Consider the following 26,110-nt stretch of genomic DNA (forward strand, 5'->3'; position numbering starts at 1 on the left):
CACTTCTTTCTTCCCTCGCTATCCCGTCACTTCGGATTCGATCTTAAATGTGTTTATAATTGTCAGTCTTGGCTGGATAGCAATAAACCTTCGAGAGTCGTCTGTGGAGGTTTTTGATAGTTTAATCTGGATTGATGTGAGAGAAATCACTATTGTGGGCTCTTGATTGTGTCCAAAATAAAGGGAGTGGGGGGGGGAAACTGAAAAATCTGGTCAATCAGTTGGTCAATATGGAGAAAAAGGTGAAAAAACTGCAGTGTCCCATTCAACACAATGAGTGCACTTTCCCTCTTTCCCTCACAATCACACAGGCCCTAAAACACATTTTGACAGCTAAATAAGAATAAATATGATTATAAAATGAATGATATTTATCTCTGTCTTTCACTTTACATTGTTTTTGAGCAGGAAAAATATCTGATATTAAATATGCAGCAAAATAAAGACTCTTGCTGAGTATCAGAGTTTTAGGACTCTGCATGAATCAAAGAGGACTGAAAAGCAATTAAAAACATGTCCACATAATGCTAAGTCTTTATTTCTACTACTAATAATTTTGATTTGGGGGCATTATGAGAACCCTGCAGCCCCTCTTCATAGCAAGTGGCCCACAGATTCATCAGTGCAGCTGCATTTTGGTGGTGAAATGAAGGAAGACAGTGAACTACAACCACAGTTTTCACCAAACAGAGATTGTAGATGCAGCACAGCTGGACAGCAGGGCTTCTGCTCCCACAAGTTCCAGTGTTAGAGACAATCACACAATTACAGGAAGAAATGATCAGTGTTTCAACATGCTGACATTAACACACACTATATTTCCAAACGTTTTCACTCACCAATCCAAATCATTGAATTCAGGTGTTCCGGTCACTTCCATGGCCACAGGTGTATAAAGCCGAGCCCCTAGGCCTGCAGACTGCTTCTACAGACATTAGTGAAAGAATGGGTCACTCTCAGGAGCTCAGTGAATTCCAGCGTGGTGCCATGACAATTTCATGCTCCCAACTTTGTGGGAACAGTTTGGGGACGGCCCCTTCCTGTTCCAACATGACTGCAGACCAGTGCACAAAGCAGGTCCATAAAGACACGGATGAGCCAGTTTGGTGTGGCAGAACTTGACTGGCCTGCACAAAATCCTGACCTCAACCCGACAGAACACCTTTGGGATGAATTAGAGTGGAGACTGTGAGCCAGGCCTTCTCATCCAACATCAGTGTCTGACCTCACAAATGCGCTTCTGGAAGAACGGTCAAAAATTCCCATAAACACACTCCTAACCTTTGTGGAAAGCCTTCCCAGAAGAGTTGAAGCTGTTATAGCTGCAAAGGGTGAGCCGACATCATATTAAACCCTATGGATTAAGAATGGGATGCCACTCAAGTTCATATGCGTGTGAAGCCAGACGAGCGATTACTTTTGGAAATGTAGTGTATCTTCATGTAATCTATAGATCTATTAAACTCTCTCGCCTTTTGACGTCATCACACAGGGATGTTTCTGTGTGTGTTTAATTTGTTTGTTGAAATGTTGACGCTTGTCATTTTTTAATGTAATTGTGTGATGGTCTCTAACATCACAGCTTGACACGGGAGCAGAAACGTGGCTAATGAGCATCTCTGTCCGTTATCTCATCACATCAAAATCCGTCGGACAGTCTGCTGTTAGCTGTTAGCTACTTCTGGGCTGGACACCTAACACGGCCTGTTTCAGCTACGCTTATTTTGTTCGCACATGAAACAAAAAAAACAACATGCATTCAAGTGAATAGAAAACGTGAACAAAGAAAACGAGCGAACGAAGTAAGACATCATAATCATGAATTTACAAAAAAAAGCATAACATATTGTTATGGAATGAATTAAGAAATCGTGACCATGAAAAAAAAAATCAACAACAAAATTTTCACTCTAATACATTTTTCTTTTTTCCCGTCCCTTCTGTGGCTCCATAGGTCAAGCTGTCTGCATATCTAGTACTTTTCAGTATCTTTCTGTCGTTCCTCTGCTTTATCCTTCTTTCATTCTCTCTTTCTGTTGTCCGTATATAAACGCAGGTTCCATGAGGCATTTTCCCCTCTGCCATTTTTTATAAAAAACAGTAAAAAACCCCGGCCTGCGGAATGTCATTCGCACACCACTCACGTCTCGAGGAAGAAAGAAATCAGGAGGGAAGAAAAGACCGGGAGATATCATTAATTTCCTGTCAGCGTTGCTCAACTTTCGCTCCCTGAATTTATTTATTTATTTGTTTGTTTCTTTTGTTCGTTTAAATGCGAAATTTAACTTGACATCGCATTATCCTCACGGCTTACAAACACCCAGTATAAGGAAAGACAGAGATAAAAGTAAAGAAAAATGAAGATAAATGAGCACAGAGAACGAGTGGACAGTGTGCACATACGTACACCGATCAGGCATAACATTATGACCACCTCCTCGTTTCTACCCTTACTGTCCACTTTATCAGCTCCACTTACTGTATAGCTGCACTCTGTAGTTCTACAGTTACAGACTGTAGTCCATCTGTTTCTCTGATACTCTGTTACCCTGTTCTTCAGTGGTCAGGACCCCCCTGGACCCTCACAGAGCAGGTACTATTTGGGTGGTGGATCATTCTCAGCACTGCAGTGACACTGACGTGGTGGTGGTGTGTTAGTGTGTGTTGTGCTGGTGCGAGTGGATCAGACACAGCAGTGCTGCTGGAGTTTTTCCACTCACTGTCCACTCTATTAGACACTCCTAACTTTTCAGTCCACCTTGTAGATGTAAAGTCAGAGACGACAGCTCATCTGCTGCTGCACAGTTTGTGCTGGTCATCCTCTAGTCCTTCATCAGTGATCACAGGACGCTGCCCACAGGACGCTGTTGGCTGGATATTTTTGGTTGGTGGACTATTCTCAGTCCAGCAGCGACACTGAGGTGTTTAAAAACTCCAGCAGCACTGCTGTGTCTGATCCACTCAGACCAGCGCAACACACACTAACACACCACCACCACGTCAGTGTTACTGCAGTGCTGAGAATGACCCACCACCCAAATAGTACCTGCTCTGTGAGGGTCCATGGGTGCCCTGACCACTGAAGAACAGGGTAACAGAGTATCAGAGAAACAGATGGACTACAGTCTGTAACTGTAGATCTACAGAGTGCAGCTATACAGTAAGTGGAGCTGATAAAGTGGACAGTGAGCGGAGAAACGAGGAGGTGGTCAGAATGTTATGCCTGATCGGTGTATGTGTTTATGGGTTAGAGAGGAAAGTATTGGTTTGATGTCCTTCTGCTGGCCTCTGGCAGCGGTTCTGCTCTTTTGACATCACTGCTGCTAAGTTCTGCAAGCATAAACAAACCCTGTTACAGTAGCGAGTGCCTGCACACAGAGACATCTGTGGTCTAATGAGTCACAGATCTTATCACACTCTTCTTCTGCCTGAGGATGGCACATCTCTTACCCTACTTCCTTTAGCACCACTCTCCACAAAATAAACAAGCGTCTAGTCTGACTTTTCAACACAGACAATGCTGGTGTTTGTATCCTTTCAGAAAGTTTTAAGTCTAACTGTGATGCGAACTGTTTTCACTACAGCTTCCCCCCTGTGATGTAGAGCAACAGTGTCCTTGTGTGTTCAAGACTCTGGAGGTTTGATCCTCACACTTGTTTTTCACTCAAGCTTGAGCTGTAGTGGCCACTGTAGACCTATTTTTAGGTAGGACAGGTCAGGTGTGACTACCGTTTTGGTCAAACTGAATTTAAGCTGAATACTTCAAGCTTAAAGCAAAATGATGAAATGTACTGACTTTAGGCATTGGAAGCATACACATAGAAGGGTTTACGGTAAGTTTGTTCCCACGAGTGTGGTTGCCCTGGAGCGCTGGGCTTGTTTTCACTGGTGCCACTTGTCCTTGTGGGGTTCCTCTGAGACCTATCCTGGGGCCAAGTGCGTTTCTGTTTTGGAGAGGAATAATGTTAGCTGTGGGAGGCTAAAGTAAAGGTGGTCTTTCTGGAGACAAAAGGTGTAGAGCTCCAAGAGGAAAGCAGGTAATAGAAGTCATTAGTTGCACTGTAAAGTATGTGCCTGTAAGCTGATGTCTGTGGAGAAGGAGTGAGGAAGGTTTGAAAGCAAAGCATTGAAAAGCCACAGAAATGTTGTTCTTATAACTCTCAGGCTCTGCTTAATATACCCATTTCTTCCCACCATCCCTTTACATATCATCATAACATGAGCAGTGGCATCTGTACAATAGGGACTGGTGGGGCAGTGTACAACATGATCAATAATTATCAATATATATATATATATATATATATATATATATATATATATATATATATAACTTAGATATCACTGTTCTCAGAAGAAAACCTTGTATCTCCATTTTTGACATTGTTCAGGTTTTGACATAATTTCAAAATATTGGTTGGCCTATACATTGTGCGTAATTGTCATGATGAATGGACTAAAATAAATGACCCAAAATGACTTGGGGTAAATGCCTGGTTCCATTGACTTACATTAAAAGTAGAGTAGGTTTTTTCCTTCTCCTGTAAAGTTACCATTTTGGAGATACAAGGTTTTCTTCCAACAACATATTGCTACATATGATAATGGTAGGGCTGTCCGATACATTCCAAATATCTTCCTGTACCTGTTGTGTAAACACCAGTATTCCACCTGTTTCTCCTAGCAGTCTTCGTTTGGTGAGCGTGGGGCCCGTCAGTGCTCACCTAACCAAGTGAGCAGTTAGAAACACACTCTGCCTGTTCAACACGCCTTCAATAACCAGCTGTGGGCCTGATCACGTTGCTGAGAGCAGCCAATGAAAAATAAATGTACGTATGTCCAGACGTTTAGTAACGTTGTTTACGGTATGGACATTGCTACACAGCCAGCCATTGGTCCTCATTAGTTGTGATAGCCACTCATAATAGCAAGGCAATATAATGAGTTGACAATGTGATAAAAAGTTAAATTTGGTACCAGCCATTAGAGCAGAAATTAGAGATCAAACGTTTGCGATACACCAGCCATAGAGTGTTAACATCATTCAGTGTGGAAGGGCCAAAAACGACTCCTTCAGTCCAGAGAGGTTCAAGAGAAAAACATGGCTAACTGTGAGTGTAGCTAAAAACACTCTCCTGCTTTCCTTGCCTGCTCTTGCTCTGCTATCACTTGAATTAATTCATGGATTGGTGGAAGTTATTGACGTGTTTGTCTAGAAGAAAGATCATCGTGCATCTTTCCTTTTCGAGCAGTGAAGCCACTGATGAGTCATTCTGCATTATGACAAGGTGTGTTATTCCTAAGGGTCGGAAAGCACGTTTCCCGATCTGATGTACTGCTTTGGATATGTAGCTGCAGACCAGAGTGATCGTTAAGGCTAGATAACCTTGGATTTGTATTGTGATGTTGTATAATGAGGATTTGTGAGATCGAATGTTGATATCATATCACTCATATTCCCATCTCCACTACCACAAACTCCTGCACCACGTTACTTCCATTTGGGAATCTGTGATTTCTTTGATTAGTGCGTTTCTTTTCGCACCAGGTTTGCATGTAGTTTCATTGACGAGTCGCTGCTGCCTCTACAGTTTATGGTGCCCCATCAAGCCTTCTGCGCCAGAGATGCCACTGAGCATGAGGAACGTGCATTATAATTAATATTGAATGGTGCACATCAGAACTCGTAAGACATTTTCCATCCTAGTATGGCCTTTAGCAAGCCGTTGCTGCTGCATTAGAGCAATTTAATATCCATTTTTCTGTTTCTCAGCAGCTTTACTGAGGCTGAGCCAAGCTTTTTACATGGCAGTGAGGAGAAGAAGCTTATGTGGGTTTCAGAACTGATACCTCCGCATCCTGTGTATTCCAAGATTCCAGGTAGAGGATCAGTAGGCAGGCAATGGTGTAATTGGGCTGATGAAGCAGCAGGAAGTGATATTTTTCATTCACATGTTGTCCTACGCAATAACGACAATTACCAAAGCTTCCACAATATTCATAAGTGGATCTGCTCAGCTTGTGCCAGTTTAGACCTCTTTCAGTATCAAAAGTAAACGCTCACTTTGGCATAGTGTAGCTCACATTCTGAAGTCCTCGTGGATGTATATGAGTTGCATTGCCAAATGCAGCCTTGTCTGTGGCAATACTGTGAGTTTTATATCATTGGGTATTTTTGAAATATGGGTATTATTACCTGATGTTGACTGTATGTAGTAGATAAGTGGTGCCCAGTGTTGGTTCTGAGGTACACCAGTCACTGCATGGTTTAATTCCCAAACATGCCTCATTGATATCAGCTGATTAACTAAGCATGTGTTGTGCAGTGGTGGACAAAGTACACATGTATTTGAGTTAAAGTAGATACCCAAGGTAAAATATTCCTCCAGTAAAAGTCGAAGTTCCTCCCTTTAGACCTCCACTTGAGTAAAAGTACTAAAGTATTTACCTTCAAATGTACTTAAGTATAAAGTAAAAGTACTAAAAGAGTAATTCTGGCTCTGATGTCCTGTTATCATTTTTATAACCAGACTGGCTTCATGAACTCATTTCAGGTGAAAGTCCTCCAGCGTCTCTCTTGGTAAACCAGTCTTTTAATAGAACGTCATTAATTAGTGACGCTGACGTCTATTAAAATGATCAGAAGCACAAAACACTGAAGGTAAACAGTTTCCATCAGGGAGAACCGAGTGGCTCTGAAATCACTTTTTACACACAAGCAAAGTTTCAGTTTCAGATTTATTTACAACTTAGTTCCAAGTTTAAGTTGAATAAAAACTGGCTTTAAACTCAGGATCACAGATGAGCTCCTTTACTATGTTGATCTGTAGGCGTCTGTTCATAAACATAAACCAGCCCAAACTCATTTACTATAAAATGAAATGGTGTTTGTAGAAATTCAGAAAAAAGCCGCGTCAGTCTCGACTGCATATGTGGACATATTTCTATATTGTGCTCTATTTACACAAAGTTAGGTTAGTTCATCATTTATGTTGAACAGACTCTCCCAAAGTTTTACGCTGCTGCGCTGACGTTGAACCGCGTGCTGCACTGGGTCGGTATGACCAACAGGTCAAAACCAGCTCTAAACAAAGTGACCGCTGGGCCCTGATTGGTGCTCTGGCTTTGCGCTTCTTTCGTTTTGACATGTTACGTTTTTATACACACAGAAACCAAAAGGAACGACAGATTTCTCAAAATGTAGGAGGAAAAAGTCGGATATTAGACTCTGAAATGTAGCGGAGTGAAAGGAAAAAGTCCAGAACGGAGAAACTTCAGTACAGATACACCAAAAATACTAAAGTACAGAAACCAATTACATTTACTCAGTTACTCAGTTACTGTCCACCACTGGTGCTGTGGAATAGTGTTAGATGTTCTCATGACAAGTACTTGCAGGTTCCTTGATCAGCTTTTAAGCTTGCAGTTCATGCAAGGGAACCTGATCCTTAAATTCTCAATAAAAGCCACTTTCTAGGTGGAAATAAAAAAAATAATAATAAACCTTCAGAAACTTTGGAATTTCAGAGCTATGGAGGTCATCTCTCTCTCCCTGAGCCAACAAGCCATTGTAATTATGATCACCTAACGTACTATGCTCTGTTAGGCCCAGCAAAGCCTGTATGATGTATGGGTTTGGCCCAGAAGGACAGGAGATCAATACTGCCTCTCCTTCACACATTATGCTGTAGGTAAAATGCTTCGACTATTGCTCCAGCTATGAAAGTTTTCCAAGTGTTTCTTGCGCTTGGCAATGTCAGGCAGCAGAAACAAATGAATATGTCTGCTATCAGTTCAACTCAGAATAGCTTGTATTACATTGCATGCAGTGTTGAGAAAACATAGTAACTGTATAGCTGAAAATATAGTGTTAGTAGTTAGAATACAGTAATGTACTGCTGTGAACAACAGCGACTAAAGTAATAATCAAGCAAAATTTAATCGCTGTCATGAAAAACAAAAGTTATCTCCAAAAAGGTCAAATTTTCACCATTTGTATTGGCCAGCATGTTATTTTGTTTAACCCCTTCGTTGTTTGTATTCTCCTATTTGTTGTTTTTGGCTTTATTTGTTTGCTCCCCAAATTAGTCATGGCCAATTCCACCCCATAGCTAGGTCTACCCCTACAGAAAGGATGCTACAAAGCCAGATGGGTGAATGCTGAAGGGGTCCTCTGAGATATAGGTGGGGGGGGATGGCTAGGTTTTGTTCACACAGCAGGTAAAAGCTTCCTGAATCCGATCTTTTTCCTCATCTGTGACACAGATAAACACACTGAATCTGACATTTTCAATTCCGATTTGAGTCACTTTCATATGTGGAACTGAAACCCGATACTGCAGCAGTGCGACTGAGTCTGAACAGCCAGATCGGAATTCTTGCGGCTTTTACGTCAGTCCAACACAACATTCGTCATAATTTGACATCCGTCATAAACAGTTAGGTAGATGTTTCTGTAAAAAAAAAATTGAAGGGATTTATCCAAAACCCTCCCTGTTCAAAGAGATCAAGTGTCCAGGCAAAGTCTGAAAGCAAAGTTTAAAGAATCCGACGATGTGAACCAAAGAAGTGACCGCGCCCTTTTTTTACGACGAGCTCCAACACATTCTGGGTGATGAGCCCAGCTGTCAGTCAGTGAAGCTTGATGATGGTTCCTGTGATGCTGGTGAAGATGAAGCTGATCCTCCGGGAGCGACCGGCGTTCGTTGGCAGGTGTGATTGTTTACCTCTGGATGAGCCGCGTGAAGCTCTGTTCTTTTGTACATGTGGGTTCCGTTTAGGAGCTGATCTGTTCAGACTGATGTCACATACAGATCACATTTGAAAGATAATGTAAACAAACAAAAAAATCATATTTGGGCCACTTTTACCTGCTGTTTACAAAGTCTTTCCAATATCAGTTAATATCAGTATAATCTAAGGTAGCTTAATTGACATTTAATGCAGTGTTGCTAAGGCATAGGACCACTCTATAGCTGTTACTACTCTTTGGCAACGCTGCAAAAGCAGAGTATCAGCTATAAACCGTAACTATGCTGTGGTGACACTGCACTCAGCGTCAAAGCATAGCAGCTTATAGCTGCACATACACTATTTAGTAGTTACAGCGGTGATATATTTAACTACTCATACATGAGGATGAGGCTGATAAGCATCTGTGACTTCCAGTATCTTTAGTAAAGGCTCATTTGAGGAAAGGGTCTAAGCCTTTTTTTAATTTTTTTATTTAATTACATAGCCTCATGCATGAACTATTTGTGGTTAGCTTGTCGACATGATGAGAGATGTTGAAATATCCCAGAAAACCTTGCTGAACCAAGGAAGAGAATGAGGCCAGGAGACATCAGTGTCTAGGAAAGACAGTGCCATTAGAAGATTGCTCACACATGTTCTCTTTGCGCTTGTTGTCTGGGTCGGAGCGCTCCCACCTGATGCATTATGCATGGCGTGAGCCAGGAAGCGCAGGGAATGCCACGCAGTGGGCCTGGGAGAAGCGCGGTAAATGAGAGGGAGTTACTGATACAAACCCTGGGTGTCGGAACTCCTCCTGTGGCTGTGTGGGTGTTGTTTTTGCTTTTAACCGAGGTTGCTGAGTAGGTAATTAATGTTTCCCACTGTAATACATGCTGTTCTCGGCTTCTGTTTAACTAAAGCGGTGTTTTCCAGTCCTGCTCTGAGTCAGTAACTCGACACTGCCCATTTTAGTGTTTTCCCTCAGCCCAGCATGTTTGGTTTAATGCATTAGCTAGTTTAATGCAATTCCATCAGTTTTTCTCTTATATATTGATGATTTTACACTTTATAAGGTAACGAAGACGAATTCAAGGATGTGACAGACCACCTGACACGTGACAGACAGAGCCTAGGTTGCAACCAAGGTGGGCAGGTCCTTGGTAGGCCTGTCCTATGAAGGCTCATCCTCTGTAGCCTATTGGTCACACTATAGGATCAGTCCTAATGAGGCTGGGTGGTGATGTCACCAGACCAGGGCGATAAACTACATACACACACATGCTTCTAAATAAAATAATATATGGACGATATACGATATACAGACGAATGCTTTAATTAATCAGAGAATGTAGGCTGCATTTCTAGGCTGTGAACGAAGGGTCCTTCGCTTTGGAACAGCTTGCTGTGACGCAGCGGCCAAGAAATGCAGCCTACCTCGGCTGCAGCCTAGGATTTGTAACGCAGCTGTTGTTCAGCCTACATCTTTACCATTTTATTATGCAGAAATATAATGCAATTTTTTTAAAAATAAGTAAAATTCATTTTTAAAGTGCAATGAAAGCAAACGGTTTTAATCTTAGTCTTCTGAATGTTGCTGGTCAAACTTTAGTGTCCAGAGTTGCTTTTTTTGAGCTACAAGACTTTACGAGGTTTGAGGCAAGTGATGTGAAGATGTAGAAGTCCAGCCCAGAAAGAAGCAAACTTTGAACACCATACAGCTCTTCGCTGGTCATTCACATTTAGGGTCAGGAGAAATGTGTGCAAATGAGATTTTTTTGCCAAAAGGTGCCTTTAAGACTCCCTATAAAGGTTAAAGTGGGTCAGATAAGGTCAGGAAAGCACTAAAAAGGCTAAATTGTGCTGTGTAGGTGGAGCAGAATTAGGAAATGCTGATCTAAAGCCAGATCAGGATTTTTTCTCCTCTGTAAATGGATGGGATTACAGTGAGGGGGTAAGGTGAGCTGCTCCTGGAGCAATAGTTAAAAGCTATTAGTGTCGGTTGTGCATGTATAGATGTCATGTGGGCCCTGTAGGTGAAAATGGAGCTTTCTGGATTGTATGGCGAGGGATGTTGGTTGGAAATATGAGCCGATAGCTCCTTATGAGTGTATTTCACTGACTGACAGTAAACACATGTTTCTGTGGCTGTGTTAAATGTTGCACATGAGTGTCTTATTGCTGTATGGTTCCCTGTGTGTGTGTGTATAATTGATAGTGACTTGCGGTCAGGTTGTGGTGGTCGGCAGGCCTGCAGATGTTTTACTGGTATTGTGAATTTTAATCACAATCACAGATGTTCCACACAGCCTCAAAGAAAGCATTATACTGTACTTAGAGTTGAAAATAATATCTTTAAACCTCAGACACTTGACATAAAATGGGTTCGCCATCTTCAAGGCCTTTTAAGAATGGCAGCCAGACTTGAAGAGTGCCAGCAAGCATTGTGAGCAGATGTGCTCTCGACTGAGCTGCAGAAAAGTCTGTGCAGTGTAAAGTGCCAAAGTCATAGAAAACTGGATTTTTCCTTGCTTTTTTTGAAAGAAGAGTGCTTGAAGTAAGTGTTGGAAATAAAGGCCTCTTTACGCCGGACATGATGTGAATAAACAACGTGAAAATGCAAACTATTCTGAGAATTTTCTTGCATTGTAACTGTACAAAATAGAGAGAGAGAGAGTCTGGAGGTGGTGGACCTAGATACACCTAGATATACATACCTAAATGCCATGTTTTCTGTTGTTCTCAATCTGAGGCGATACGTCTGCTCGTCCGCCATGTTGGAGAGGTCGAGATCCGCTTGTGAACAAATTCACTTGTATTGAGAGACGAAGAGTCTCAGGATTAAATCAGCCACAGCTTCCTTACTACTCCACCCATTTACACCACATCTGTTTAGTTCTAATCCTCAGACTCAGGGCTGCATGGACGGCTCTTGGCGGCTTTTATTACTTTAATAATTTGACTGGTTGTGCTCATTAGCCGGCATGAGCGTGGATCACTGCGTTCCCTCCGTTATATAATCCTATCCCACTTTCTGAGAGTAATATTCCTGAAATAGTGGAATTTTAGACAGTATCTTTCTTAAATTGCCAGTCTGTAATGGTACTGAATGCAGTCCAGAAGCGATGTTGACCGCCCCAAAGTGGCAGTGCCGCTGATGTGCCTGGTTGGACCCAATGTGGCACCTCAAGTCAAGTCAAGAGGCTTTTATTGTCATTTCATCTATGTACAAGTACACAGTGGAGTAGTATGACGTTCCTCTAGAAACAACACGGTGCAACAAGGAACAAGAAGTACAAAGAGCGAACATGCAGACATCGTGTGCAAAGGAAAAATTAAGCTACAAACAATAAATACGCTAAATTAAACAGACATTAGACACAGTAAACAGACAGGACAGTGCAGCACTGACACAGCACACATTTCTGGACATGAGGTCGTGAGAATAAGGTGCAGAGATATTTAACATGCTGTGATCTGTGAGTCACGCAGTCAGATAACATACATAAACACAGCAGTTACTGAGGCAGCAAAACCTGAGTAAAACACTGTAAACACAAAAATCTAGGTATGTATATATTTGGTAGAACGCAGTTCCTCCTGAGGTCTAGCATCTCTTTCATCTTATCAACATTTTGAGATCGTTGTCTCTGCAGTCGAGCCAATCATGATTGATCAGTGAGTTCATGTCACAGGTGAAAGTTCAAACTCAAACCAGCAGTCTGAGATCCGTTGCGCTCGGTCTGTTAAAGCCTCAAGACTGTGATGTAGCATGTTAACATTGTTAGTTTCAAATCGTACCATTAACTCCCCAGTCGTTGTAGTCCAAGTACAGTCGTATGCAAAATTTGCACACTCAACAGTCAAATGACGTTTTGTTGTTTTTCTATTTGAAAACACATCAACACATCCTCAGCGAGATTTGGCATTTTTCTGCAATCTTTAATGAAAACTTACCTTTTATTCATTATACAATGATTGTATGGCTGTATGTGGACATCTGACCGTGGTCTCCCACTGTGGCTGTAAAAGCCATCGCTCTTCTGGAAAGGCTCTGCACAAGATTTTGGAGTGTGTTTGTGGGAATTTGTACCCGTTCTATCAAAAGAGCATTTCTGAGGTCAGGAAATCTCCCACTGCCTATATGGCACTGCACCGCTCCACCATGCTGGACCTTGCGGGTGGTGGGCACACATGGTCTCCCCACGTTGCCTCTTCGGGCTGAGCCTGGCCGGGTTACGTGGGCTGCCCGGCCACCAGGCGCTCATTGAGGAACGCTACCCCCAGGCCTGGCTCCAGGGGTAGGTCCCGGTGACCCTCTCCCGGGCAGGGTACACGATTTTCTGTTTCCGTTTCATTTCTGAGGTCAGGCAATGATGTAGGATGAAAAAGCATGGCTGGCAAATGACGTTCCACTTTATCTCAAAGGTGCTGAGGTCAGGGCTCTGTGCAGACCACTGGAGTTCCTCCACATCAAACCCATTGAACCATGTCTTTATAGACCTCGCTTTGTGCACAGGAGCACAGTCTTGCTGCAACGTGAAGTGAAAGTCGCCTCACAGCAAGGAGGGCCTGGGTTCGAATCCCCGGCCGGGCGACTGGGGTCCTCTCTGTGTGGAGTTTGCATGTTCTCCCCGTGTCTGCATGGGTTTCCTCCGGTTTCCTCCCACAGTCCAAAGACATGCAGTCAGGCCAGTTGGACATGTTACATTGCCCCTAGGTGTGAGTGTGTGAGTGTTTGTGTGTGTCTGTCTGTCTGCCTGCCCTGCGATGGACTGGCGACCTGTCCAGGGTGTGTCCTGCCTTCCACCCAGTGACCACTGGGATAGGCTCCAGCACCCCTCTGCGACCCTGAGGGCAAAGCGTCTTAGAAAATGTGTGTGTGTGTGTATCTGTATGCTGTAGCATTACATTACCCTGCACTTAAACTAAGGGCCTAGACAAGCCCTGAAAAATGCCTCAAACCATTATCCCTCCTCAACCAATCAACCAAGCCGTCAGTATGTAACTGAAGTGCCCTTGAGCAAGACACCTATTCCCTATCTGCTCCCTGGGTGCTGTGGATTGGGCTGCCCAGCGCTCCGGGTAAGTGTGCTCACTGCCCTCCTAGTGTGTGTGTGTTCACTATTATATATGTGGTGCTTCACTGCACAGATGGGTTAAAATGCGAAGGTGAAATTTCCCTGTTGTGGGGCTAATAAGGGTCCCTTAATAAAACTACACATACAAAGTGGACCTCAGAGAGAAAGTGTTAAATAGAAGAAAAACGTAGGGTGTGGGTCTTTAACTGTCACGTCCGAGTGCTTTAATCCAGCCTTTATCCGGCTCACAGAAAATGAAATTGTGTGTTATCTGTAGTGAAATATCCTTCACCTGGCCAGCGCACATTCACAATACATATTCATGGGGTCCGTTAATTATATGTGCAGAACTTTGTCACCTTGCTGAAGGAGAGAGAGAGGCAAAGAGAGGCTGACTCCATGAGTCAGACTGAAATAAGTGGACCTTGTCACATTCTCCATGCATATTTAACTAAGACCTACTTCAGCTACACAGACAATGCTTTCTTCCCCATTCTGTCACCATCAGAGAACCTCCAAAGAGGATTGAGGGGCAAAAAAAAAGTGTTATTGTGTGTGTGCATGCCTGGGTGTGTCCTTCGTTCCCCCGGCCTGTCGTGTTAGATTTATCCTCATTGGAAGCCCTTTGATGACTCCCCTCTGATCTGTTCCGTTGGAAAAAAGCATAAATTGCAGCACTGTGCTCACTACTTGAGTAAAATTGAGCAAAATGAATGGGATCCAGAGGAGATAACACACACGCATGTGTTGGCGTGGCGTGATTGGTGCTGTGGGTGAAGGTCATTTGGTGATGCACGTTGCATCCCTAATGTGTGAGTAGAGGTTTACATCAGCCAGTCTGTTAGCATTCATATGAGGAGGTTAGATGCCACTGAATAACTCAACTGTTATTCTTTGTTTTGTTTTGTTTAGTTTGTTTCTGTACATTTCAATAAATATGCTGTACCGGCTTGTAGCTTTACCAGCTTTACCGACTTCGTCGATCACCTCTTTTGAAGGGCTGCCTTGTTGATTATGAGATTTCCCACTCATCCCACCCACTCAACCAGTCTCCTCCTCCTTTGTAATATTTCTGATGTGGACTTTTTCAGCTTCTGTAATGAAATAAAAAATGACACGGCCCTGCAGAGCATGCAGCATTAGGGTGCCTACACACTAGACAGTGCAAGAACAGGCTGGTAGACACAGACGCATGCAGATCTTGTCCGTTTACTTAATTTATGTCTATTTTCCTATTTCTTCCTAATTTGTCTGTTTTTATTTCTATTTTATTTCTGCCTAATTAATGTAAGTTTATGTGCAGTTATATATCTTGCATCTATCTGTTTGTTTGGCTATCTGTCTTATCTATATCTGTCTGTCTATATCTATTTATCTGTCTGTCTGTCTGTCTGTCTGTCTGTCTAGTCTGACAGAGCTAATGCAGCTTCCTAACTGAAGTACATTGGAGGACTGTCTATCTATCTATCTATCTATCTATCTATCTATCTATCTATCTATCTATCTATCTATCTATCTATCTGTCTCTGTCTGTCTGTCTGTCTAGTCTGACAGAGCTAATGCAGCTTCCTAACTGAAGTACATTGGAGGACTGTCTCTCTGTCTATCTGTCTGTCTCTCTGTCTGTCTGTCTGTCTATCTATCTATCTCTCTGTCTGTCTATCTGTCTCTCTGTCTATCTATCTGTCTCTCTGTCTGTCTATCTGTCTGTCTATCTATCTATCTCTCTGTCTGTCTATCTGTCTCTGTCTGTCTGTCTGTCTAGTCTGACAGAGCTAATGCAGCTTCCTAACTGAAGTACATTGGAGGACTGTCTCTCTGTCTATCTGTCTGTCTCTCTGTCTGTCTGTCTGTCTATCTATCTATCTCTCTGTCTGTCTATCTGTCTCTGTCTGTCTATCTATCTGTCTCTCTGTCTGTCTATCTGTCTCTCTCTGTCTATCTATCTATCTCTCTGTCTGTCTATCTGTCTCTATCTGTCTGTCTGTCTGTCTGTCTATCTATCTCTCTGTCTGTCTATCTGTCTCTGTCTGTCTGTCTGTCTGTCTGTCTAGTCTGACAGAGCTAATGCAGCTTCCTAACTGAAGTACATTGGAGGACTGTCTCTCTGTCTATCTGTCTCTATCTGTCTGTCTGTCTGTCTGTCTATCTATCTCTCTGTCTGTCTATCTGTCTCTGTCTGTCTTTCTCTGTCTGTCTGTCTGTCTGACAGAGCTAATGCAGCTTCCTAACTGAAGTACATTGGAGGACTGCATTTCTGACACTGCATCGGCTTCTAGTGTGTAGACGCCCTTGTACTGTAATACGCAAAGGTTTGAACAACCCTGATCAAACTACATGTTCTGTTACTACACAGGAAATTATATGCGCTAAATTGTGCAGAACATGTTTCATATTTAATTGTGTTCTCCATTATTTTTACTCAGAAAATCAACATGTAATTTGACCATGGATGTGCAGACTTTTGCATCTGACTGTACCACATACGATCACGGAGTTAATTCATTCTAATTTATTCTCTTTTCTGTAATGGTTTGGTGCAGCTGCAGTTCACTCTCAGAAAAAATGGTACAAACTGTTACTGGGGCAGTGCCCCTCTTATCACTGGGGTGGGGCTCTCAAGGGTGCATCTCAGTGCCTTTAGTCAGGGAACATAACGGAACCATGATCCACTGAAACGATCTGTTCTAAGCTGGACTGACTCCACACACCCCGCCTCGCCTCCAGGCTTTTACTCTGCTGCTCTGTTTTAAATCATTCGGTAATGAAAAGGAACAAATACCAACTTTTCACCTGGAGGAACCGATTTAAGGTCCACAACCAGACCTTAAAACCACCGTAGAACCTTTAAGGGAACGTGCACATTGCTTGTACCTTGATGATCAAAAAATGTACCTGAACAGAACCTCCATTTCTGACAGTGTCGACTTGAAAGGCTGCTCACATACAATGAATTCCACATACTCCATGATGCTGTATATCTCATATATATGACATGCGGCCTTCACGGTAGCATGACCGATGAGTTAATCCACTCTCATTTATTCTCTTTTCTGCTAAGGTTTGCTGGAGCTGCATATAGAACTGAATGGCTGCACACAGGCTTTAGAGACACCAGTGCTCTTCTGTATAAGGTAGGACTATTTCTTTAATTATGTTACCACCATGGGCACGAGACATCTATCGCTTTCTGTCTGTCTCTCTCTCTCTCGCTCTTCCTTTCTCTCGCTCTCACTAATTACCTGCCCGGTAGTGTTGATAGTAACTAAGGGCTGGATCTCTGGGCTGCGGATGGCCCTTGGTGTGAGCGGTTAGGCCGTTGCCTGGCTACCCCGGCCGTGGAGGCCATCACTGCGGGCAGGGCTGGCTGTGGCCGGAGCTAATGACTGTCAGCAGAGCTGCTTAAAGACCTCCAGGGAGGCAAGAAAGCCACTGTAAACAATTTTTTTCATAAGCAATGAAAGAACCTCGCTCCAGGTACTGCACATTCACTACTGAGCACAGACATGTGTGCAGAACCATGTAGATTTGTTCTCGTTTTGGCCTCGACAGTAGATCCAATCCAAGTCCAGAATGAATACGCATATATGCAAACATATGCACATAAACATTTGGTTTGAGGACAAGTATCTTAGCTCACCATGGCAACAGGCAGAAGAGGTCACAGAAGTCAAAGCTGCTTTTTGCATCCATCAGTAAAAGATGCCAAGAGTACTATGTAAAAGTCAGAGGGTATTTATTTAATTTCCAGTCACATTTGAACAAGTACTAAATACAAATGAAACAAGTTATTGGGTTTTTTTTTGAGTCGGGAAAAAAAGAAGAAAAGAAAAAAAAAAAAAAAAAATATATATATATATATATATATATATATGAATTACAGCTACAACAATTAATCAATTAATCGATTAGTTATTGACTACTAATTTAATCGCCTACTAACTATTTTGGTAATCAGTTAATCGGTTTGAGTAATTTTTTTTATGTAAAAATTTTCTGATTTCTGCTTCTTACATTTAAATATTTTCTGGTTCCTTTATTCCTCTGTGACACCAAACTGAAGATCTTTTATGATGTGGACCAGAAAAGTCATTTGAAGACGTCATCTTGGGCTAGTTGTACTCGCACTCATAAAACTGCTCCTGTACTGAGATCCACCCGATGCCAAGTGACGTAAGCTTAGGGTACGCTGCTGCTCTAATAAACAAAGGACTCAAGCTGACTGTGAACGGTGTGCCAACACAGAGAAGTATTGCTGATGCCATTACATTCGGACACAGTCTCTGGAATACACTGCAGGATTTGAGCTTCAGATTACCCTTGGATATGATTCCTCCTGTCGCTGTGCTACACAGACTGTTGTTGAAAGACGTACGAGGCGCATAGGATCAAAACTATGAAACATACTTTACTTACAGCTGTACAGAAGTGCTTTTCTGACGTAGAACGAAAGCCACTCTTCTCCACTCTTCTCTTTTCTGCTTATTTCTAAGTACGATGCTCAGTATGTGCATGTGTGCGTTTGTGTTTTGGCATAACAGTGATGTCGCGATATAGCTGCCACTTTTTCACTTGTTTTTATTGTTTGTGTGTATGTTTTGATGTTTCCCCATTGGCCAAGGAGTTTGCCATTGCATCCACCTAGTTAGAGGCCAAGAGTAATTGTCCACCCATTGCTCGGAGGCTACTTGGCCTGGCCGTTTGAGCAGTGTTACATCACAGCTATGATGCAGCCTAGACCGGCAGCTTGAATGACAGTGTATTGCAGCTATGAGGCTGCCTGAACTGGTCACTTGAGTGACACTGTATCGCAGCTATGAGGACCGGTCATCTTTTCTATGATACATCGCAGGTACATGGCTGCTTGGGTTCGCTGCATGGTTGATGCTGTATTGTGTCTAAGGACATTTCTAGCCATCAAGGCTTTCCAGGCTGGCTATCTGAGTGATGCTACACCATAGCTGTGGGGCCCTCCAGGCAGAGTGAGGCCTTTCCCTGCTGCTCAGCACTCTTTCCAGGCTGGTGGAGGGACTCTTTTCTGTGGTCTGGGGAATCCCGCTGCCAGCTGTGGGAACTCTGTGTGTTTTGTTTTATTTATTGTTGGTTGTGTTAGTTTTGTAAGTTTTGTAAACCATCTTTGAGCATGAGAACAGGACTATATAAATAACAGCGATGATGTGTCAGTATTGGTGTTGGCAAGTCCTATAAAACATGCTCGGACTTTACACAGTCTGAAAAAATGGTCTTGATGCATCCTAGTTTTTAACTATTTCGTGTTCCACCATTTATTACAGCTTCTGTTCTTTTCGGGAGACTTCCTTTCAATTTTTAAAGAAATCTGCAGGGATATTTTAATTAGAGGTTGTTTTTTCTACTCCTTATGATCAAAGTAGTCCCTAATACATATTCCTACTCATCAGTCCATAAAACCTTACTATGCGTCTCTAGATCTGCCTTTATAACAGCTACTATTCTGTTCTGAGGAATCATTTTACTTTAATTATTTACTATCATAAACTTCCATTCCTAGATGCTTCGTTGTCTGTTGTTCTCTATCTGAGGCGATACGTCTGCGCGTCCGCCATGTTGGAGAGGTCGAGATCCACTTGTGAACAAATTCACTTGAATTGAGAGACAAAGAGTCTCAGGATTAAACTTCCTCATTACTTAACCTTGCTATGTGTCTCTCGATGCACCTTTATTACAGCTTCTGTCCTATTCGGATTAGTTTTCCAAAGAAATCTGCAGAAATATTTTTCCAAAGTTCGTCTAAAGTCTTAGACGTTGGTACGTTTCCAAGTAATCCCAAAAACGTTGATGATATTAAAGGCTGTGCTGTGGGTAAGCTAGTCTGCTGTTCTGAGAACACCAGTAGTAACTATATTTGATTGCAAACTTTGCAATAATTTGCTTTTGTCAGTAACGATGTCTTGACAGCATATTGTAAAACTCATAGTGTTGTTGGCTTCTCACAGTGGAAGGATGGAGAGAAACACCTGCAGATGTTTTCAGATCTGAGGAACGCTTGATTTTCTCCTCTCTCTCAAAGATGAAAGCTGTAATTACCGTTTATCTGATGGGGGGCACTTTTGGTGGTCTGCCAGGTCTTGTGTAGTTGTTGGGTGTCCCATTTCCAGGTTTGTAAACTTCAGCTTTTTCCACTTATTTTCCCATTGAATTCTCTCTTTCCTACGCACTTGGATTATCTTATATCTAATCCCCTAGGAAAAATCTCCGGAATAACAATGAACTGTAATTCATGGCTGGAAATAAAATAAATAACGGGAGATCTCTGACTTTTCTGTTGTACTGTATATAGGGCCGTTATTACGGACGCCCTATTTATTTTACTCGTTTTCATTTGATAACAGGTTATTTTTATTAGATCTCTTGTGATATAGAGTCATTTATATGGTCATGACAAGATATTTTCATAAGATATTCATGCCATTGTTACTAAATATCTCGTTGTTTTAATAAAACAAAGTCAGTTATGTCATCATAATGATACACATAACACAAGATCTCAAGAAAACGAATGAAAATATCTCATTATCATGGATAGACTGAGCTTAAAAACATGCAAAAATTGATAGATGGCCTGGAAAGCATTGTGGGACTTGTAATTTTGCATCGGTACAGGTGTTAGAATGCACACACACACACACACACACACACACACACACACACATTTAAGAGTGTGTGGCTCTGATGGATTCAGGGACTGATGCAGGCTGCAGTGGCACTGCTACGCTGTGTTACTGAACTGATCCATCAATCCCCTCCACACACACACACACACATACACACGCACACACAAATACACACACATTGTTAGGTCCTCTTGCAGAGCTGATCCATCATGACTCCCCTGTATGGAGCAGTGGACTGGTGGAGAGTGAAAAGTGATTAAGCCTGGCAGACTCATTATACTCTGCGTGCGAGTGTGAGTGTGTGTGCACTCACTCCAACACACACACACACACACACCAAAGCCATCTGACAGAGTGACACGTTAGCATTAACCTGCAGGGGTTTAGCCAGCAGGGTATTGCTAGAAAGCCAGAGAGAGAGCAGGTGTGTTAATATAATAGCGCAGATTTGGTCGTCTATATACCTCAGAACACAGAGTTAAAGTACTACAGGTTTGCTCAGCTGGATTCCTGTGTGCTGGCTACCGTTTAGTATCTTGTTCTGTTCTACAGTACGACGGATTATATTGTGCACATTATTATTGACTACCACAGATATACATTCCTAGATGCTTCGTTGTCTGTTGTTCTCTGTCTGAGGCGATACGTCTGCTCTTGTATTGAGAGACGAAGAGTCTCAGGATTAAATCAGCCACAGCTTCCTTACTACTCCACCCATTTACACCACATCTGTTTAGTTCTAATCCTCAGACTCAGATTAATCTGGGCTGCACGGACGGCTCTCGGCAGCTTTTACTACTTTAATAACTGATCGTGATCATTAGAAAGTATTCAGTCTGCACCTGATGGTAAAAACCGAGTTTAGCGCGAGAAACACAAACACACACATCAGCAAATCCATCAGTGTGTGAATCACTTCTAATATTAATACCCATAGAAATAAAATAAACCCCCCCAAACACAGAAAGAAGGACGGAGCTGAATTCGGCCTCCTGTTCTCCAGCTTCTGGTTCCAGTTTTCCCGTTCCACCTTAAATGGAGCAGCTTCCGGCAGAAAGTGACTGCACAAGCTGGTAAATACAAGCCAAATTTCAGCTTCGTGTAAGAAAGTGACGTCAATCAGAAAGTGGGATAGGATTCTATAACGGAGGGAACGCAGTGATCCACGCTCATGTCAGTGTGAGGCGTGTTGTCTGTGTGGTGTGTGTGTGTAGATGTGGTCGTGTGGTTGGTGATGAACAGAGAACCTGTTGCTGTGATTGTTCCTCCTCTGGTTTTATATTCAGCTTATTTTATTTAATAGTCTATTCAGGGGGTCTTAACTTTATATAATTATTGTAAGTATGACTCAGACAAAATACAGGGCACCCGTATTGCTCTCTTGCTGCTTTACTTGTTGCCGTTGTAAAAAAAATTGTTGGTCCTCACCTCGTAGCTAAGTTGGAAACAGTGCACAACACAGTGCAGCAGTGTAAAAGTTGCTATGGCGATAGAGGAAATTCACTTTGGGGTCATCAATAGAGTAGAACCTGTATTTGAACAAGAGGGTTACAGTCATAGACACACATACAGTGGTGCGAGCAGGTGGGCTTCAGCCTGGAGTTGCAAATTGTTTGTGTCAAAAAAATATTAATGTTAAACGATTAATATGCAGATGGACTTGGAAGACTACACACATGTGACTGGAAGAACAAGTTACACAATACTGGAATACAGTCAGTAAAACTAAGCTTACTCTTTATGTTTACGTAGCCATTGAATTTTTTCCTGACCAACAAAAATTGAGTAAAAACAAGGATGCATAATCAGAGCTGGCATATTTTTCCTTAAAATTATATAATATATATATATATTGCTGTGAAATCAGCCAATATATGATTAGCCAATAGGCCAATTTCCTTTTATTTTATTATTCATAAACCATTATGCTGAATTGAATGTAGCACTTGATTGGATTCATGTTTTAAAATTGGAAACCTTTACATTCTAGTTTGGCCCATTAATGAGCAAATAATGTTGTTTGCATTGAAACCAAATGAAAAGGCCTGGAAATGTTTAATGTTCCCTCAGAGCTCCAGCAGTGGGTTTAGGGTCTGATGGTGAAGCTTAAATCAGTTCCTCCAGGTGAAAAGTTGGTATTTGTTCCTTTTCATAACCGAATGTTTTAAAACAGAGCAGTAGAGTAAAAGCCTGGAGGCGAGGCGAGGCGGGGTGTGTGGAGTCAGTCCAGCTTAAAACAGATCATTTCAGTGGATTATGGTTCAGTTATGATCCCTGACTAAAGGCACTGAGATGGAGCCCTATAGGTACCACCCCAGTGAGAGTTTGGTACCTTTTTCTGAGAGTGTAGTGTGTGTTGTGTCTATCTAGCCCACACACTGTGAACTACGGATTAGAAGAAAAGCTAATAAAAATCAGGCAAAGCTACAGTCGGCCAGTTTGGCTGCAAAGAAATCAGAATTGTGATTGATGCATATTACAGTCAATAATGATCGATTCTGACACTCCAGAACTGATGCAGTTGACCACCTTCAGATCAATTTTTACCTGCCTGTTATCCACCGAAGTCTGCACTGCAACACACCTGTGAAACATGGATTCATCTATCCTAGCTATAGCTAAGGTAACAAAACCTCCACCAGAAGCTGGAAACAGATGTGCGCTTGTGTATGCAGCTGCTTAACTGCCCCAATTACTATAATTACACGTGCAAGGAGCAGCAGTGGTTCAACTGTACAGTAACCAGTCTAAATGAGCGGGCAAATGATGGCTGTTTGTTTAATCAAACTCTCGAGACCCTGGACGTCTCGCCTGTGTGGTCATGTATACCGATACCCCTAGAGCGCTGTGTGTTTATGTGTGTGTGTGTGTGTGTGTGAGCCTTTATTCAGAACCTCTTTCAAAACGATGCCTCGTTCTATTTTTAATCAGTTCTCTTGCAGGGCTCGAAACTTTTTCCAACGAAACACGGCGTGGGATATTAGCAGTCTCTCCGACTACCTTAGTTTGTGGGAATGCTGCTGGGCTGCATCTCCAAAAAGTCTTTGGTGTCCAAAAAAACAAAGACCATCTGTTTGTTTTGATCTATTTCTTATCATCTTCTCGGCGCTCCCTGCCTCTCTTGTCTCCTTCCAGAAAAAAAAGGGGGAAAGACTTTGGGGCCGATCGAGCGTACCTCATTCCCTCGCTTTCTCTTTCTCCATTCAGACCAATCAAGCTAAACTCGTTCTGTCTGAGATCTGAGAGGGAGAGAGAGCTGCACTTTAAAAGTGAGTGAGATATCACAGCATCCACTTGTTCTTATATGTCTCTCATGGTACCTTGTTAAAGAGAAGACCATCTGTTCTCATCGCTTCTTAATTTAAACAAATAGCTTTAGAGGCTTGATGGGACTGATCTGAAAGAACACCTTGAACAATAGTAGGCGGTTCTTTTTTAATAAATCTCCTCAGACGACGAGCTACTCTCTAGAATATATTAGACAAATTGCCAATCAGCTAAGCTCTCTGTGGACATTAAACAGGGAGATTCACTCGAAAGAGGCCCCAAGTTAAAGTAGAGACACCCAAGGTAAAATATTCCTCCAGTAAAAGTAGAAGTTCCTCCCTTTAGACCTCCACTTGAGTAAAAGTACTAAAGTATTTCCCTTCAAATGTACTTAAGTATAAAGTAAAAGTACTAAAAGAGTAATTCTGGCTCTGATGTCCTGTTATCATTTTTATAACCAGACTGGCTTCATGAACTCATTTCAGGTGAAAGTCCTCCAGCGTCTCTCTTGGTAAACCAGTCTTTTAATAGAACGTCATTAATTAGTGACGCTGACGTCTATTAAAATGATCAGAAGCACAAAACACTGAAGGTAAACAGTTTCCATCAGGGAGAACCGAGTGGCTCTGAAATCACTTTTTACACACAAGCAAAGTTTCAGTTTCAGATTTATTTACAACTTAGTTCCAAGTTTAAGTTGAATAAAAACTGGCTTTAAACTCAGGATCACAGATGAGCTCCTTTACTATGTTGATCTGTAGGCGTCTGTTCATAAACATAAACCAGCCCAAACTCATTTACTATAAAATGAAATGGTGTTTGTAGAAATTCAGAAAAAAGCCGCGTCAGTCTCGACTGCATATGTGGACATATTTCTATATTGAGCTCTATTTACACAAAGTTAGGTTAGTTCATCATTTATGTTGAACAGACTCTCCCAAAGTTTTACGCTGCTGCGCTGACGTTGAACCGCGTGCTGCACTGGGTCGGTATGACCAACAGGTCAAAACCAGCTCTAAACAAAGTGACCGCTGGGCCCTGATTGGTGCTCTGGCTTTGCGCTTCTTTCGTTTTGACATGTTACGTTTTTATACACACAGAAACCAAAAGGAACGACAGATTTCTCAGAATGTAGGAGGAAAAAGTCGGATATTAGACTCTGAAATGTAGTGGAGTGAAAGGAAAAAGACGCCCAGAACGGAGAAACTTCAGTACAGATACACCAAAAATACTAAAGTACAGAAACTAATTACATTTACTTGTGTCCTCCAATGCGAATATTCCGCTGTAACTCCCATTAGGACGAAGCAATCTGAACCAAAAAATTCCACTACATGCCTTGATGTTTGTGTAATCGATTGCATTACGTGCGATGCTGGAAGTGATCTCTGTTTTCTGCCAGACAGATTTCGACGTGGCGCTCCGTCAAGCATATCGGGGGGAATAGCAGTTTCACGTTGGATGTTTACCTTCAAATCTTCCACAGTGCAGTCTTGTTCCGATAGACCTTTCCTTTGAGCGTACCCCAAAGGAAGAAGTCTGGTGGTGTCAGATCTGGTGACCGTGGTGGACAAAGACCCTTTGAAATTACCCTGTTGCCCATGAAGGACTCAGATTCTGCCATGCTCCCTGCCGACATCTGACATATTGCTCCATCCTGCTGGAAGTAACCTTCCGCTAACGCATGATCATCCAGTTGATTCACAAACTGTTCAAAAATGTCCAGGTACACATCGATGTTCACGGTGGTGTCAACCTATGATGCCCAACCGAGACATCGCGCACCAAACACCAACTATTTGATCATGGATTTTTTGCTCTATATTCCGAGGAGCACATCGCACGTTGTTTGGCTCAGATTGCTTCATCCTAACGAGAGATATTACAGAACATTCAGGGCCTCCTTCGTGTGAATCTCCTGTATAAAATGATACGAGAAACCGATGGGAGATTCTAGTGACAAACAGAAGGCATGCAGTTGCCGTATCTTTGGTGTTTCCTTTAGAGAGGACAAAAGAAAGAGATTTAGCAGAGATTTAGTGGACGTCAGGTAAATAATAGCTGGATTCTTACATAAAGCAATATCGGTGCCAGTTTAGGACTTGCATGTCTCTCTAAGTTGTTTTGTTCACCCCTCTGCACGTTCCAATGGGGGTTGATATGCACGGCCTTGAGAGAAACAGAGAAAGAGCGAGGGATGGAGGAAAGAGAGGGAGTGGGAGGAAGGTGTCTGAATGACAGGATGTTGGCTTGGCCAACGTCGCCCTGCCCTGGGGAGCGCCCAGCGCATGAATCAAAATCGGGCAATTGTTTCTTTGTCTTTGCTGCTATTGTTTTTCACATCCATCAAAAAGAGACGTTCGCCGAAGCTAAACTGCC

General features: G+C 42.4%; 1 protein-coding gene across 1 annotated transcript in view; it reads left to right on the forward strand.

The window, feature by feature from the left end:
* sulf2b (sulfatase 2b) overlaps nucleotides 1–26,110 on the forward strand; it is a 279,026-nt gene that overhangs the window by 75,350 nt on the left and 177,566 nt on the right. The window contains exon 3 of the mRNA XM_017700971.2: nucleotides 16,873–16,945. The gene's annotated coding sequence lies outside the window, so the exon portion shown is untranslated. The remainder of the gene's footprint in view (nucleotides 1–16,872; nucleotides 16,946–26,110) is intronic.

The sequence above is a fragment of the Pygocentrus nattereri genome, chromosome 9, assembly GCF_015220715.1.
Source record: "Pygocentrus nattereri isolate fPygNat1 chromosome 9, fPygNat1.pri, whole genome shotgun sequence".
NCBI lineage: Eukaryota > Metazoa > Chordata > Actinopteri > Characiformes > Serrasalmidae > Pygocentrus > Pygocentrus nattereri.